This window comes from Mustela lutreola, chromosome 8 (assembly GCF_030435805.1).
Source record: "Mustela lutreola isolate mMusLut2 chromosome 8, mMusLut2.pri, whole genome shotgun sequence".
Lineage (NCBI taxonomy): Eukaryota > Metazoa > Chordata > Mammalia > Carnivora > Mustelidae > Mustela > Mustela lutreola.
In genome coordinates, this window is record NC_081297.1 from 10,604,376 (window position 1) to 10,621,775 (window position 17,400).

General features: G+C 43.5%; 1 protein-coding gene across 2 annotated transcripts in view; it reads left to right on the top strand.

Moving 5' to 3' along the window:
* Positions 1-17,400, top strand: part of CELF2 (CUGBP Elav-like family member 2) — a 607,444-nt gene that overhangs the window by 200,789 nt on the left and 389,255 nt on the right. The window lies entirely within an intron of this gene.

The window sequence follows — 17,400 nt, forward strand, 5'->3', positions numbered from 1 at the left end:
GTAATAAAAATTTAGATTAGAGGCTGATAAGCTTTTTCCATAAAGGGTCAGACAGTAAAAACAACAACAAAAAAAAGATTAGGCTTTGAAGACCACACGTGGTCTGTCACATGTTTTCACTTAAAAAAAAATTTTTTTTTTAAAACACTTTTAGGGTAAAGGCTACGTACGGACCAACTGCTGACTTAGAGAAAGTGGCTATATTCCTTGAAAGACAAATTGCTGAAGAAGAAATAAAATACCTGAATAGCCCTACATCTAGTAAGAAATTGAATTTGTAGTTGAACAATTTCTCACAAAGAAAACTCCAGGCCCAGAGAGGCTCATTGGTAAATTCTACCAAATAGTTCAGGAAAAAATAATACAGTTCTGCACAAACTCTTCCAGAAAAGCAAAGAAGAGGGACTACCTACCTCCCAGCTCAGCCTGTGAGACCAGTGTCAGCCCGTTACCAAAACCAGAAGAAGATGCCACAGGAAAGTTACAGGTCAATATCCGTGTGAATATAGATGCAAAAATCCTAAACAAAATTTGAGCATATTGAATCCATAACATGTGAAAAGGAAAATTCACGATATCCATGGAGGTTTTACAGCAAAAATGCAACATTTGGGAATCAATTACTGTAATTCACCATATTAACAACCGGAAAAGAACAACCCGCCGATCATCTGACACTCGCAGAGAAGGATCTGACAGAACGCAACATTCATTCCTGAGAAAAAGGCTCAGCAAAATGGGGACAGACAGGAACTTCCTCAATCTGTTATGAAAAATTCTCTGCTGTTGTCATCCTTAACAGGGAAAGACTTAATGGTTTGCATCTGAGATCAAGGACAAGACAGCGTCTGCCTCTTCCTTTTCATTCGACATTATCCTGGTTCTGGCCAGTGCAAGCATCAAGGCTGTGGTATAAAGTATACAATGAAAGTCACCAATACTGAAAGAGAAGTATAGTGTCTAGTCAAAACTAGCATGATTGCCTCTTTAGAAAATTATTCAGAATTAACAAAAACAAAAAGCTGTTAGCACTACTAATAAGCTTCACAAATTGGCAGGATATAAGGTCTATATATACTAGAAAACTGTAGTTCTTTTTACTACGATACAATCAAAAATATTAAGAGCTTGGGAAGAAATGTGACAAAAGATGAAAATCTGATCGCTGAAACCACAAAACTGTGGGAACTTAGAGAAGACCTAAATACATGGTAGGGCACGTTGACTCATGGTTCAGAAGAATCACAGTCGTTACGATGGCAGTCCTCTCCGAATGGATCTATAGATTTAATGCAATATCAATCAATATACCAGCAGGCTTTTCTTGTAGAAATTGACTAAAATTCATGGGAAAATGCAGAGGGCCTAAAATAACCAAAATAACTGTGAAAAAGAAGAACAAATTTGGAAGGCTAACACTACGTGATTTCAAGACTTATTATCAAGCTGTAGTAATCAAAACAGTGTGATATTGATACAAAATTAGACAAACAGATAAAGAGAACAAAATAGAGAACCCATAAAGGGACCTACACATATACAGAAACCAGATTTATAACAAGGATGCAAAGGGGAAATGGTAGGTTTTTTCCAGCATATGGTTCTGTACCAATTAGACATCCACATGCAATAAACAGACTTTGATCTTTGTGCCAGATTAAAAGAATTAACCCCAAATTCTACAGGGCTAAATCCAAAACTTAAAACTATAAAACTTTTAGGAGGAAAACATTGGAGGAACTCTGTGGTTTGGGGTAGGCAAAGATTCTTAGATACAACTCTGAAAAGAATAACCTAAAAGTTGGTAAATTGGACTTCATTTTTTTAAAAAATCTTCTTTTTGAGAGAAGCTATTAAGAAAATGAAAAGAGAAGTCACAAAGAGAAAAATTTGTAAATTATAGATGAAGAACCTAAAAACTCAACAATAAGAAAAAAAACATTATTTTAAATGTTGGGTAGAAGATTTGAACAAGCATGTTTCCAAAGAAATATATAGATGTCATAAATTTTTTTAAAGATTTTATTTATTTATGTATGACAGAAAGAGATAGCAAGAGAGGGAACACAAGCACAGGGGAGCTGGAGTGGGAGAAGCAGTCTCCCTGATGCGGGGCTTGATCCCAAGACTGGGATCATAACCTGAGCTGAAGGCAGAGGCTTAGCCCACTGAGCTACCCAGGTGCCCCTAGAAGATATATAGATGTCAAATAAGCACGTGAAAAGATTGTCAACATCATTAATTATTAGAGAAATGTAAATTAAATCCACAGTGAACTACCACTAAACATCTATTAGAATAAGCATATTTTTATTTATTTTTTTAAAGATTTTATTTATTTATTTAACAGACAGAGATCACAAGTAGGCAGAGAGGCAGGCAGAGAGAGAGTAGGGAGCAGGCTCCCCACTGAGCAGAGAGCCGGATGCGGAGCTTGATCCCAGGACCCTGGGATCATGACCTGAGTCGAAGGCGGAGGCTTAACCCACTGAGCCACCCACACACCCTATAGAATAAGCATATTTTTAAAAAAAGACTTATATTTATTTGAGAGAGAGAGGGCAGGAATAGGGAGGAGGAACAGAGGGAGAGGGAGAAGTAGGCTCCATGCTGAGTAGGGAGCCAGATGTGGAACTCGATCCCAGGACCCCTGGGATCATGACCCGAGTTGAAGGCAGAAGCTTAACAGGCTGAGTATCCAGGCACTCCTAGAATAAATATATTTAAAAAGACTGATCCTACCGAATCATGGTAAGAGAAGTACGGGACCTATAGGATGCTCTTGTACACTAATGGTGGGAATGTAAAATGCTCCCACCAGTCAGAAAAACTGTTTGGGGATTTCCTTAAAAGTTAAATATACACCTACCGTGTAACGTAGCCATTCTGCTCCTAGATGTTTGCCTCAGAGATCGGAAAGCACACAATTTCTGTACAACGATGTGTCCATGAATGTTTATAGCCACTTTATTTGTACGAGTCAAAAGATGGGAACAGCCCACATGTCCACCAAGAAGAGAATGGAGAAACAAACCATGGCCTATTCGTACGATGGCATGGTACTTAGTCAAAAGAAGGAACCATCGATATCTACTACAACATGTGCGGACCTCAGAGTGACGATGCTGTGGGAAAGAAACCAGAGCAAAAAAAAAAAAAAAGTAATGCTGTATGATTGTATTTATCTAAAATTCTAGGAAATGCGAATGAGTGTAGAGTGGGAGAAAGCAGATCAGTGGTGATTTGGGACTAGGGGGTGTGGGAGGAAGGGCGTACAGCAGGGTGGAAGGGAACTCTTGGGGTTGATGAGTACGTTCAGTAACTTAACTGTGGCAATGATTTCATGAATGGATGTGCATGTCGAATTTTAGCAAATCCCACACTGGAAGTATATTGCGTTTACTGTGTATCAGCTATACCTTGGGAAAGCAAAGGAGGAAGAGGAGCAGAAAAGGAGGGAAGGAAGGAAGAAAAGGAGGAGAGGACGGGAGGAAATGTCAACTCTTAGAGAAGGGGTCTTGGAGGTCAGGTTAGTGGAAGCAAAGTGAAAGTCTCCTTAAGGCTGCCCCATATCATTTCCTAATCTGAGTCAGACTGGCCCCGAGCTACGCATGTAAAGCTAAGTGACATTCTCCACGGAGATGTTCGCTCAGGTGGTTCTATGCACGCATACTTTCACAGCTTCTCTGTGATCGTGTTTGAACGCCAGGGCTCTGCCGGTGCGCTGTCCCAGAAACATCCAGCCTTTCTCCTCCCGGGATGTTAGAGGGAAAAGGGAATGCTGGCCACAGTTGTGGTTTAAGACTCATTTATTATTACTATTATTATTATTATTATTATTATTATTTAATAATACCTCCTTACTTTCTTCTTAACCCTTACCCAGAGAATTCTATTAATTAGAAAATTTTCCAATAAACAAAATGATTTGTGAAAATAGTCCTTTTAAAACGAGTGAAAGATTGATCACATTCCTTACCAAAGTAGGGTTCCCAGAGGGCCCCTTAAAATAGCAAAGTTTCCTGAGGGCATCCAAACGTGATTCAGTACATTAAAAATCGACTTTTGCACATATTTCAGGAACCTAACTTCGTCCTCTCAAACCAGGCTGCCCAAGTGAATGAGTTTTTTAATAAGCTGCCCTTTCTTTGGCTGGGCCTCTTTGGGACATGGATGTCCACCCCGTATTCCCCTCACCCTCTCCTGGCAGCCCTTGGTGGAACCTGGAAGGTGGCAGAGAGTGGTGCCTTGTGTGCTGCTGAGCCTTCTTGCAGAGGACCCTTTGGATCTCTAGCGCCCCTGCCGGATGGGAAGCCCCCTACGCAGCCACTGGGGAAGTGACCTAGGCTCATTGTCATACTGTCCCATGCAGCCAGTCCCAGGTCCGTGCACACCTAGAGACCGTGAGCAACGTGCTGGGAATGTGGGTGGACGTTGCCCGGCCATGGGTACAGGAAGTGTCCCTTCCACGGCAGGCAGGTGTCGTGAGTGGGATGCAGGTAGCATGCACAGTGCCTGCTGCCCCATCTCAGACCCCAGGCTGTAGCCTTCCCCAGGGAGCAGGGACAGAGGGCTGGCGCCCAGCTCCTGCCACCTTCTAGAAGATGCTGCAATCAGCTTGAGCACCATGGAGGGCCCTGACACCGCCTCTCTCCAGAAAGCTAAACGCCCTGCTGTTGCCCTGGAAATGCCTCCTCACTTACAGGGACCTCAGATCAGCTGGACAACCCTTTAAAAAAAAAAGCCTGAACTATGCCCACCGCTCTCCTTCCTGCAGCGGCCACCGCTTATCAGCCTATGGATCGCCTCCAGGCCTGCTCTACATCTTTCCATGCTCACATGGACTCATGGAACTTCCTATTCCATGTTTGCTTTTAACATCAACAGCAAAAAATGCAACCTATATTTTGCAACTTATTCTTTTTATAATTCAGCATGCCTTGGGAGTCTATGCGTTTTAGACCACAGGAAGCTGCCTTATTTTTTCTAATGGCTCCGTAGCTATTCCACAATGGGGATGTCCTGCAGTGTAGCCAGTACTGTGTTTGTGGTGTTGAGATGGTTTTGGTTGCAGACACAGCGATAATGAATGGCCCATCAATGCATTCCTGTGCATATGAGCATTTATGGATACCCAGAAGGAGCTTCAGCTGACCTTTAACCCTAGACCTGACCTATTTGATGTCCCCTTTCAATACCTCTAATGCATATGGGTCTTCTTCATGGAAAGTGTATCTGAGAACCAGATCTCTGAGTAAAGTTGGGAGTGAAACTTTTTCTTAAATCTCTGTTTCCCTCATTTGGACCATTAGGTTGGATAGAGATTCCACCCCCCAACCACCACCACCAAGGTTTTCCTCCTATTTTTGGTGTCTTTTGACCAATTGATTGGTCAATTGGTCATGAATTCTTTTGTTATCTTGTTTTAACTGTTTATTTTAGAGTTGAACAAGCCTGGGTTCAAATTTACTTGACTTCTCTGAGACTCAGCTTCCTCATCTGAAAAATGGGCTTATTAATAACAGACAGTTGTGGAGAATGAGAGAAAGTTTATGGAAGTGCTAAGCAAAGTGATTGAAGCATAGGAAGCCATAGTAACGGATGACTGCTGCGGAATAAATGAGAAGCTCCACGATATAAATTGCATCCGAATCTACTTCAGTATTTTGAATATGGAGAGTATTTTTAACAGGAGCAGTTTCTCAGTGTATTAGCATCTCTGATACTGATGGTCTGTCTTCTGGATTGTACTTATAAGCCCCATACACTACTGCACATGCCTGTGTTAGGCTTATGTTAATTGCCGTTAAGATTCCGTCTATGTTGAGTGTTAGATAATCCAAGGAAAAGGACCTTAAAAGATGCCCCATTCCAACCCCCCGTGTGCAGGTGTGTAGACCTTCTCTCACAGGGTCTTTCCCAGGACAACTCATTCAACCAGATAAGTGGTGAAAATATCCTTAATTTCCGGAGTTGTATTACCTAATTTTCTTCTATCTTCAAAGTCATCCGGGTGATTAATTTTCAATTATACCCAACATAAATGGGAAAGACCTGAGGAAAAAAAAAAGCAAACCCTCTTCATTGATCCAACATATTCAACTTAGTAAGCATGTTCTTTACGGCCACTCTCTGATCTGGACACTGGTGACAGAGATGGACAAGAGAGATCATCTCTGGCCTCATAGGCTTACATTCTAGGAGGGGAGCTGGTGATCAGGTCGAGTTGAGTTGGGGTCCAGATTTATAAGGAGGTAACATTTCTCTGGTCCCAGTGAGGCCCTGATTCCCACTCTGCTGATTCGGACAATCCATGAGTTACTAAACCAAGGGACAGGTTTGTCACAATCCAAGGACTTCATTTTGGCATGGCATAGCCCGGACACTGTATAAATATGCAGCAAATAAACAAAGAGACAGTGTTCCGTAATACATACCTAGAGAATGCGTCTTTCTAACACAAGTGATTTTTTCCCCAAAAAATCTTGAACCAGAAAGCATACTCTAAAAATGTGGCACTTCTTTTTTTTTTTTTTTTCATTTCTTAAAGGACACACACGCGTGCGCACGTGTACATGCGTGAACATCCACACACACAGACAACTCAAAGGGAAAATCCTTTCATGGCTTGCAGCAGGCCCTGGGAGATTTAAATACTGAAACCTCCAATTTGTACCAATAATTCATATACAGCTATATGGGGTGAAAAAGGTTAATGATGGAATTTTTTTAAAAGTATGTTCCATTGACTATAAATGGCAGATCTGACAGTTAAAATGAAAATTGTTCCAGAAGAAACTTTAGTCAAACTAATTATTCGAGACGTTATAAGGATGTATAATTATATTCTTCACCTTTTAAAAAAAAAGTTTTATTACAAATGTGCTTTTAAAGAACAAGTAGAAATAAAAGCTGTAATTGTTCTTAATTATAGCTAACTGTAATTGCACTCAATTGCAATAGCTGAGTATCACCAGTGGCTAAAGAAATCCTGGCATACAGAAAGTACACCCACATTCATGAGATGAGGTATAGTTTTATGAATATTCTGTTATCTATAATTTAGCTCTTTTACTGTTGATTCCATTTCTGTTGGTTCTATTTTATTTATTTTTTTTAGTGATTGTAGAGATATAATTGTCATCTGTGAATGTGTTGAAGGTTGGAGATTTCGTCTGGGATGGGTTCAGAATGCCTATTGCCACCGAAAAAGCACATTGGCGATTGTTAAATGAGAGATTTGGACGTGACCCATCGTGGCTGAATACACAGATTTGAATTTTCCGAGGTAGTGATGAATACTGCATTTAATTTACCCAGGCAGAGTCCAAGAAGCGACCGGGAAAACCAGAAGGATCGAAAATAGCATTAACTATCCCTCTGCGGACAGCCCTGGAGTCGTGTTATTTTGAATGGGTGTATTTTGAATGGGTGAATTTGAGAAGGCGAAAGAAAGGGTCCCCTGGATGAGAAATTTCATCTCGCCCCTTTCTCTGTGCCCAGGACTCAGACTGAATTCTGGGTTTCTGGCCAGACCTCTGATGTCCGTGCCAGCCTTTACAGTCAGAAGGGCTGAGCCCCCTCACTTGACTATTTTGACGTGAACTCTGGAACCTCTTGGAGCCCCACTCGACTAGTCTGAGAGATGAGGAGTAATAGCACAGTCCTGTTCGTCACTGAGGACTGTCTCAGTGGGTAGACTGAAAATAAATAAGTATACTCTTGGAGAGAAGTGAGTTCTTTAGTTTCAGCATTTTATTATGTGTTTATGGCCACTGTACTGGACAGTGAAAAAACAAACAAAAAAATAAGATTCCCTCAAATCATATCAGCGCAGTATTTATCACCTTTCCATTTCCATGGACGGCTGTCATGAGCTTTTAGCACTATAGCCAGAATCAGCGTTGATAGAATTTGGTTTTTTTTATCACCCCCTCTTTTTTTTTTTTCATTAAAAAGGGGTAAGGAGGGGCTCAGTGCATTGGGCTGAGCCCCATTCCCCACTGCAGAGTGGAGGCCAGGTCCACGGATGGACATAGAAGCCCTTTGAAGGTTATTCATTTGGCGGAGGTCATGGTTACATTCCGTGCCAAATAGGAGCGTATCGGTCTCTTATACTTCTGGATGGTGGGTGGAAACCAGCAAGGCTCTGGGTCCTGGGTCCCAGCCTGTGTTCCTCAGAGCCCTCCTGCAGCCAGCACCTGGCAGGACCTTCAGGTCTCAGCTGTAAATGGGCGGGAAGTAATCGGACTCTTCTCCAATCTCAAACAGCCCAGGAGTCAGGAGGTGGTATAACCATCTCTACGCTTTTATCATTCTGTCGCTTCATTCCTCCTAGAGTTTGACTGTGGATGTCAGAAACCACCACCTTCTCCCTCTTGTCTCCTGCCCCGTGACCCCATGGGTCTTCGGTCCTCCGGCCCCTTCCGCCAGGCCAGAGCCCATCTCTAGCAGGTGCAGCCCTGCAAGTTCTCACATGCAGCTCAGCCGAGCAGTGGTTTTTGAATTTAAGATCCTGGAAAGGGCAGCATCTATAAAACAAAGTATCCTTCCTCTGCGGAACTCTGGTTCATCAGCCAAGACTTCAGCGTTGTTATGCTGTTGAATTGTCTCTGGATCTGTTATTCCCAGAAACTTTGAAAGGGATCATCAGGGATGAAGCCAGATGCTACTTACAAGCAGGCATTTCTTCGTGCAAGTGTCCGCTGGGAAGGTTTCCACACTACACGGTCAACCTTGTGAGGGAGGGGTCTGTGTTTATCCCCCGCTCTGTCCCTAGCGCAGAGACACTGGCACATAGTAGGAGCTGTAGAAATGCATTTGTTGAGCAAATTGATACATACATACTAATTACGTACGGTAACGAATTTGCTACCAGTACTTGTCGGTTGATGAATTAGGCCATTAGTCAAATATTACAATGCAGGCTGGTATTTGCAAATCCCTCTTTGATCCAGAAATTATCAGGAGTGGGGATGATTTTCTCTCATTAAGAGGACTTATTGGCAATATAACATCCCTAGGAACGAATAGAGAAAAATTAGGCATTATTGAAAAATGGACCTCCTTTCAGACTGATGTATCAAAGAAAAAAATTATTTTTGATTAATAATTTTGTGGAGGAGTTCCCCTTAAGCTCACTTAGGAATTACAGTAAGGCTGAGAACACAATCATCCAGCAGTATTAAATGCAGAGACCTTTTAGTAACCTGATCCCCCTCCTCCTGGCAGAAGCATAGAATTTGAAGAAAATACATCTCTTCGTCTCCTTTGTGTTGGTTTTGGTTTTGTTTTTGTTTTGTGTTGTGTTGTTTTTGTTTTGGAGAGATGTCATTTTTTGAACAAAGCTTTTAAAACATTAAAAAAAAAAAGGCACACATACAGCCTTGCATGTACATTGTCCGGTTTTTTGTTTTGTTTTTGCTTTTGCTTTTTTGCCTCTGAGAACGTTAGTTTATGCATGAAACGTCATGTGCCACTTGTAGGCTCTGCGACCGTCCTCCAGGGCTGGTTACATTCACTATGGCTAAAGTCTAAATAAGTGAGTTTTAGTGAGCAGGAATTGTTACTCGTGGCTGATTCGGGTCCTCCCTGGATCCGTGACTTAACCGTGGGGGACTCTGGAGCACGGAGCAGGAGGGTGAACAGGTGAACACCCGAGTGTGTGCGCAGATGCATTTCTCTTCCCAATGCCCCAGCAGCGCCGAGGACAAGCCTCCCCTTCTCAGATGTGTTCCTGAGCTAAAGCATCCCGATGGCATTTTGGAAAGAAAGGAAAACAACAGCCCTTAACACCATCTCAAAAGGACCGAAGGGGGCAGCAGGGCTGTTCGAACCGTGGCCCCTCACAGGTGACCCCGGGGGCAAGCTGGGCCGTGTTGCAGAGCTGATTGAAGGAAATCTTTGGCGATTTTGTTTTCAAGGCCTCGGAGCTCCGGAAGACAGACAAAGAAAGGCACGCGGTTGCGGGTGTTTTACGTAGGGAGTACTCGAATGATCCGAAGAAATTTTGAGGCAAAAGTAATCTTAGCAAGAACTCTAAATAGGGTGTGCCCTATCAGGAGGCTGGATGGGTCCGTGATGAGATTACATTAATCTTTATAAAAAAAGATTTTATTGGGGCACCTGGGTGGCTCAGTGGGTTAAGCCGCTGCCTTCGGCTCAGGTCATGATCTCAGGGTCCTGGGATCGAGTCCCGCATCGGGCTTTCTGCTTAGCAGGGAGCCTGCTTCCCTCTCTCTCTCTCTCTCTCTGCCTGTCTCTGCCTACTTGTGATCTCTGTCAAATAAATAAATAAAATTTAAAAAGAAAAAAAAAGATTTTATTTTTTGAGAGAGAGAGACAGAGATAGTGAGAGAGAGCACAGAAGTGGGGATGAGAGGGAGGAGGCTCCTTACCGAGCAGGGAGCCCAACACGGACCCCATCCAGGAGCTTAAGGCAGACGCTTAACCCACTGAGCCACCCCGGAGCCCCGAGATTAAAGGAAACTTCTCCCGGCCGGTCTTCCCATCACTCCGACTGCACGCGTGCCTGCTGCCTGCGGCAAATCCCTGCGGCTCGGCACCCCTGCGGTTTGTCCCTGTTTCCTGCGGGGACTTGGCAGAAGGAAGCTCCATCTCCCCGTGGGGATGACCCTCAGCCAGAGCCAAATCCCAAAAGTGATTAAAAGAGAAACGCCACCTTGGAGACCCGAGGCCGTGGACCGAGTGCGCAGGAGGTCACGTCCACGGTCGCGGGCTGCGCGGAGGAGCCTGGCCAGCTGCTCTGCGGGGCTGCGCTGCGGGCGGCCCCCCAGGGGGAGTGTCGCCGGCTGCAGCGGGACTGGGAGGCAGCGGCCTCTGAAACGGCCTCGAGTGTCTCTTGTCAGGGTTCTCGAAGTGTCGGCCTGCGTGGACGGGGGCCCTGGTCTCCCTCTTCCTTGACAGCATGCTGCGTGTAGGGACCCAGACTGCCTGTCCTGTCGTGTTTTCTCCACCAGAGCGACCCTCGGACTGTGTGCGCCGGGCCGTGGGTCCTGGGTGAGGAGTTGCTGAAAAGACGTGTGAGACGCAGCGGAGCAAAGGACAGAAGCCGCGACGTCTGGGCGGGGGAGGAAGTGGCTGCGTTTCACACACCAGCGCGCTCCCTCGGTCTCCCCCCAGAGAGCCCTTCCCGGCCGCCCTGTAGATGATGCCCCGTGTCCCTCTGCGCCTGTCCCGCTCCTTCCTTCTCCAGCACCCCTGCTGCGGAACGTGTAATCAGTTCCCACGCGCTCACTTGGTTTTGGTCTCTCTCCCCCTCCTCCATGGTAAAGCTGCTGATAGGGGGGCTCGCTCTTTGTTACCTGCTGCCCTGCTCCCCTGAGAACCCTGGCCCAGCGTCCCCCCTCTTTCCGGGCCTGCGCTCCTGGGCCCGTCCCTCCTGTGCTGTCCACAAAGGGGCTTTGCTGGAGCCCTGAGCCTGCCCTGTGCCCCCGGGACAGGCCTGGGCAGCCTGCAGGTCTCCGATGAGACTGGCTCTTCCTCGCCCTGCCGCCAACCCGGCCCCTTTCAGCTGCTGAGACCCCCCTCCCCCCTCCTCTCCTTCAGGCTGCTGACATGGTGACTTCAATGGGACCTCCATCACCAGGCCACCTCGGCTGGCTTTCTTTCCTACCCGCCTTCCCTCCGGTCCTGCCACTGCCCTTCCAACCGATTCTATAGGTTTGCCTCTACCCCTGTCTTTGGGCTGGTCCCCTCCTGCAAGAAAAAAAAAAAAAAAGGAAGGAAAAAAAGAGAAAAAAAAATGTATGTATGTATACACACCTATGTATACATATATGTATATACACATATATTTTGTAGCTTGTAAATATTGTGTAGCAATATCACATCCTGTTCAAAAGCATGGACTCTGAGACCAGCATTCCTGGATTCAGATCCTGACCCTGTCACTCGCCACGTGGCTCTAAGAAGCGACTTACATTTTCCTGCCTCATTTTTCTCATCTCTATCGTGTTTAAATCATAGCGATGACTGCTTGAAGATTTTGTAAGCGTGGAAGGAGTAGGTTCACGTAAATGTCCTATAGTAGTGGCTGGTATTAAATGAGAGTCTAAAAAGTGTGAGCTTGGGTGGGTGTGCGTAGTTTTTCTGTGGGATTAATTGCTTGTGTCTGTAACAGACACTCATGCATGGCAGCACACACGTGAGCAGAAATTTTAATCACATGAGCAGGAATTTAGGAGTGGGGTGCGAGGGAAGAAATTAAGAGGGGACAAAATAAAGAGAACATGAAGACCGATAGATGATAGACGGATGAGAACAGTGTTGGATGAAGGGGAATGAGCAGCGTTTTTGGACGTTCTTCATCAGAGAGGAGATCTCTGATGTCTTTCAGATTTCCTGGAACTAAAGTTCACCATGTAAGACAAGAGTTAACGGTCTCAAATTAATGTATTCATTTGTAATGAGGTCTCTTTATTTTTTTTTAAGATTTTTCTTTAATTTATTTATTTGACAGAGATAGATCACAAGTAGGCAGAGAGGCAGGCAGATAGACAGGGGGAAGCAGGCTCGCTGCTGAGCAGAGAGCCCGATCCCAGGACCCCCGGATCATGACCCGAACCGTAGGCAGAGGCTTAACCCAGGCGCCGCTGTAATGAGGTTTCTAAGTGACTCTTCTTGTGGCTGTTGTATTGGGAAATAGATCAACTTTAGATGCCCACCCTTTGCCCCATGCCAGGTGACAAAAATAAATGGATAAGTAAAAATAAAGAAAGAAAAAGAAAAAAAAAATCTGCTTCGGGGTCATACTTTCACTCTTAATTAAAGAAAACCTCACCTCTTCTATGACCGAAACGTTAAATCATTTGCAGGACACGCAATAAAAATACAATGGATTTTGACAGTTTTAAAGTCTTGGGACTTCTAGAAGAATCCAAGGCACCTACCGTTGGAGAGAAACGTTCCAGGTCTTCAAAATATTTATCGTGCCGCCACACAATTAGCATGGGGGCTCTTGTCCTCTGTTTTATAGTTGTTGGCTAATTTTGGAAACTGGCAAGCTCACAGAAATGGATGGTGTGCTCTTGCTTCAACACTTCCTAAAAAAAGAACTGTTTCCATCGTTCAAGAATGGAAAGGGATAGGACATGATGAGGAAGAACGCTATTTCAGACAGATGATAAAAGCTGGCATCACTGTGAACCGGCACATGCTTTACATACTTAAAGTCAGTTTTTTTGTTTTTTTGTTTTTTTTAAGGGATGCTAGATAATCTACATAAAAAGAAAAACTGTATAATACCCACGGGACACTCATCTGCTTTTGAAAGGTGCTTGTCTCTCTTTTTTTGTTGTTTTTTTTTTTTTTTTTCTCTGATAACATTGAATTTATAGCACAGCCTCAAACTTACAGGGAGATGTCTTGTTTGTTCACATTGGTGATTGATCCAACAACTCTAGATCAGAGGGCAGCACTGTTATTACATTCTGGGACTTAGAGAGCCAGGAGGCAGAAGAAATTGCCCAAGGATATGCAACCTGCCGCGTGCCCTCCATCATCTTAGTCTCCTTCTTAGCCCTCAGGACAGCTCTATGTCTTGGGACACGGAAGTGTGCTATGTTGTTTTTGTTATCATTGTTTTCGCTTCATTTTTAGCATTCTACTCTCTTCGCGAAATCAGATTATCTTAGTAATGGTAACAAAAGAAAGGAAATTAGTGCAATTGCTGTGATTCCAACAGGCATTTTAAGAAATGAATGTAGGACATGGAGATTACCTGCAAATGGAAATGTTGCTTGATTCTGTTCCTCTCATATATACTGGGTGTCTGAGTTTTGCTAGGGACGAAGTATTGAACATAACAAGTAAGTCATGGTCTTTGGCTTAAAGGAGCTCTCAGTAGTATAAAATTCAAAAGTACCCATGCCTTTTTTTTTTTAAAGATTTTATTTATTTATTTGACAGAGAGAAATTACAAGTACACTGAGATGCAGGCAGAGAGAGAGAGAAAAGGAAGCAGGCTCCCTGCTGAGCAGAGAGCCCGATGCGGGACTCGATCTCAGGACCCTGAGATCATGACCTGAGCCAAAGGCAGCGGCTCAACCCACTGAGCCACCCAGGCGCCCCCCCCATCCCTTTTTACTTGATATAATATCCCTTAGTGGAGTATAAACAGTTGGACAGAAGGATTCAGGATCTAATTCATCTTGGTGTCTCTGAAAGCACCCAGTGCGGTGTGTGCATTGAACATATGCTAAGTGTTCACCGAGTATGTTGGATAGATATTAGTGCTGAAGATGAATTATGTTCAGAAAGTCATAGTAGTGGTGGATGCTAGAGCCCCATGCAAGTTCATTGAAAAAAGCCTCGTCTTTATTTCTTAAAGCAGTTTTAGGTTCACAGCAAAATTAACAGGGAGGTACAGAGATTTCCCATATTCCCCTTGACCCCACAAATACACAGCCTCCCCTCACTATCAGCGTCCCCTACCGGGATTGATATCATTGATGAACCTACAGTGACACATTATTATCACCCCGAGTTCCATAGTTTGCATTAAGGCTCACTCTTGGCCTTGTGTATTCTATGAGCTTGGACAAACGAATAAGGACATGTGTCCGCCTTCAGGGTATCATATACAGAGTGGTTTCACTGCCCCCAAAATATTCTGTATGATACTTTGTTAAGTTCTCTCAAGTGGGTTTTGATGGAGCGTTATCTAGATAAAGCCTAGCATGTTAGGCTAAATCCATTTTCCTCAAGGATTTCTTTACAAAAGGTATAAATTCATGAAAATGTGAATAATTCAGATTATTTATTAGTAATAGCAAATGGTTAAAAATGAACAGGTCATCGCTTTAAAAGCTCTAATGTTTTTCCTGATCTCGAAAATGGCATTTGGTTGGTGAGCCTAGTTGCATTACCCTAGTCAGATACGATGCTTCTTTCCCTCAACGTGTTCTTTCTTGAAACCGTGCAGCTATGTGCTTCAATGGAATCATTGGGTTTTTAGGTAACATCTGATCATTTAAACTGTGTTCATACATTTATGAGTGTTCACTAAAAAATTACTTCTCCCATGAAGTGATATCTGTAATTCTAATGTAAATTTTTGAGTACACAGTTGTGTAAAATATAAATTTCCCCTGCATGTACTTCCTATGTGGAGAGCAGAACTTTCTTTCATAGCCTTTTTGTGCTAAAAGTAAGGCGGACACTTTGAGTGCGTGGACCCCCCAAGTGGAGTCTTGCACCGTCTTTCATGCATATATCACACCTATAACTGACCACCTGTTTCTAGTTTATTTTTGAAGAGGAACAAGAACTTAAAACACATGTGAGAATCATGTCTTTTGTCCCCCAATATTTATGGTTTTCTTGCCCCTACTCTTAATTCAAGATCAGTTTTTCATAAGCTACTCGTTGTTTTTACTCTTTCCAAAGATTATCACTTCGTTTTCAAAGAAATGAGAACTCTTTCACAGTCAGTTTTCATTAGTTTTATACCTTGTTTAGTTAGAATTGAAAAAAAGAATGAATCTGCCTAACATAAACTGGCTGTGGAGCAAACGTAGCCTACTCTTAGCATGCACACTTAGGAGACGCCACGAGCCAGTGAGATGGGCATTCCTGACCAGGCTCAGCCGTCATGTTTTTCCATGGGAGTAGAGAATATTTCTCAAGCCAGTAAGGTTTTGAAACAGAAGTCAATTACTGATCCTTCGATTCTATTGTTCTACTGCAAAGGTTCTCCACTGATGGCAATTTTGCCCCAGGAGCCATTTAGCAATGTCTAGAGACATTTTATTTGTCACAAAGTGGGGGGGTGGGGGTACGTACAACTGGTATCTAGTAGGTAATGGCCAACGCTGCTGCCAAGCATCCTAAATGCACAGAACAGCCTTTATGACAAAGGAATATCTGGTCCCAGATATCATTATAGTTGAGGCGGAGAAATGCTGTTCTACTGTGGGATGTAAGTGGATATATTATAATGTACGTCCAATATCTTTAAAAAAGATACAAGGGGGACTCATAATATTAAAGTACATATAATCTGGAAAGCCAAAATAAAGAGTTAAAAGATTAGAAAGAAGGAAAGATAATGTACCTTGACCCTGGGATGCTGTTATTACTATGAGCAAGCTCAAAACATAGATCTAACCCTCCAGGGCAACAAGAAGGTCAGAAGAGTTTATTAATTCATTCCTTGCAAATCAAACAAATATTTATTGAGTACTCACAAATGTTGGCCTCAAGTTACAAAACAATAAATACTAAAATAGAATTTAAAAGATGCTTGTTGCGATCGATGTTATAAAGGAAGACTAAAGGGAGGGGTGTCTCATAGCTGGGGTACCCACAGTTCTGATTCTGTCAGGAAAGAGAAATTTCTACTGCAGGCAGGGAATTCTTAGAAAAGAGGAATACATATAAAAGCAATGAAGAGTGTCACAGACAGAACTTTCAACTGTGGTTCTTGCTAAAGAAATGGAAGCTTTTTCTCAACAACTAGTTTCTGTAGCAATCAAAGCTGGAAGTTTCGTATTATCTGGTTACTGGGGCACCTGCGTGGCTCAGTCAGTTAAGCACCTGACTTGTGCTTTCAGCTCAGGTCATGATCTCGTAGGTCCTGGGATGGAGCCCCACATCTGCTTGTGATTCTCTCGCTCCCTCTCCCACTGCCCCTCCCCCTACTTGTGCTCACACTCCCTCTCTAAAATCAATCAATCAATCTTTAAAAAAGTATCTGGTTATATAGGAAAGACTATTTCTCTAGGAGCCCCGCTGAATTCACTCATTTATAAATCATTCGTTAATTTAAGGTAGTATGGCTCTATAGGAAGCAGCAAGCCCAGGACTGTCAAAGACAGTAGGAGGCGCCACGAGCCAGTGAGATGGGCATTCCTGACCAGGCTCAGCCGCCATGTTTTTCCATGGGAGTAGAGAGTATTTCTCAAGCCAGTAAGGTTTTGAAACAGAGGTCAATCACTGATCATTCAATTCTGTTGTTCTACTGCAAAGGTTCTCCACTGATGGCAATTTTGCCCCAGGAGCCATTTAGCAAGGAGTAGGAGAGAGTTTTAGAGGCTGGGAGGGCCAGAGAAAATTCCTGGAGGAGGAAGTCCTTTATTTGGATGGTCAATATGAGTAAAAAGAATGTAAGTTTAAGGCTGAGATTCCTAATCCAGAGTACACATGGTAGTTGTAGGAGGTCCACAAACCTTCTGTAGTTGTGCACCATATTTTGGTGCCCATGTACGGGTGTCTTACTATTTTATCCTATGTAAGGGGTTTGTATCTTTCATGAGATTCTTAAAGGGACTGTATGACCTGAAGAAGATTATGTACCACTGTTCCTAAGAATTGCACCTTTACTAACGCACCTCCACTTTTATCATTAAGCCTCCGTCTCAACCTCTTACTCCTTGCTTC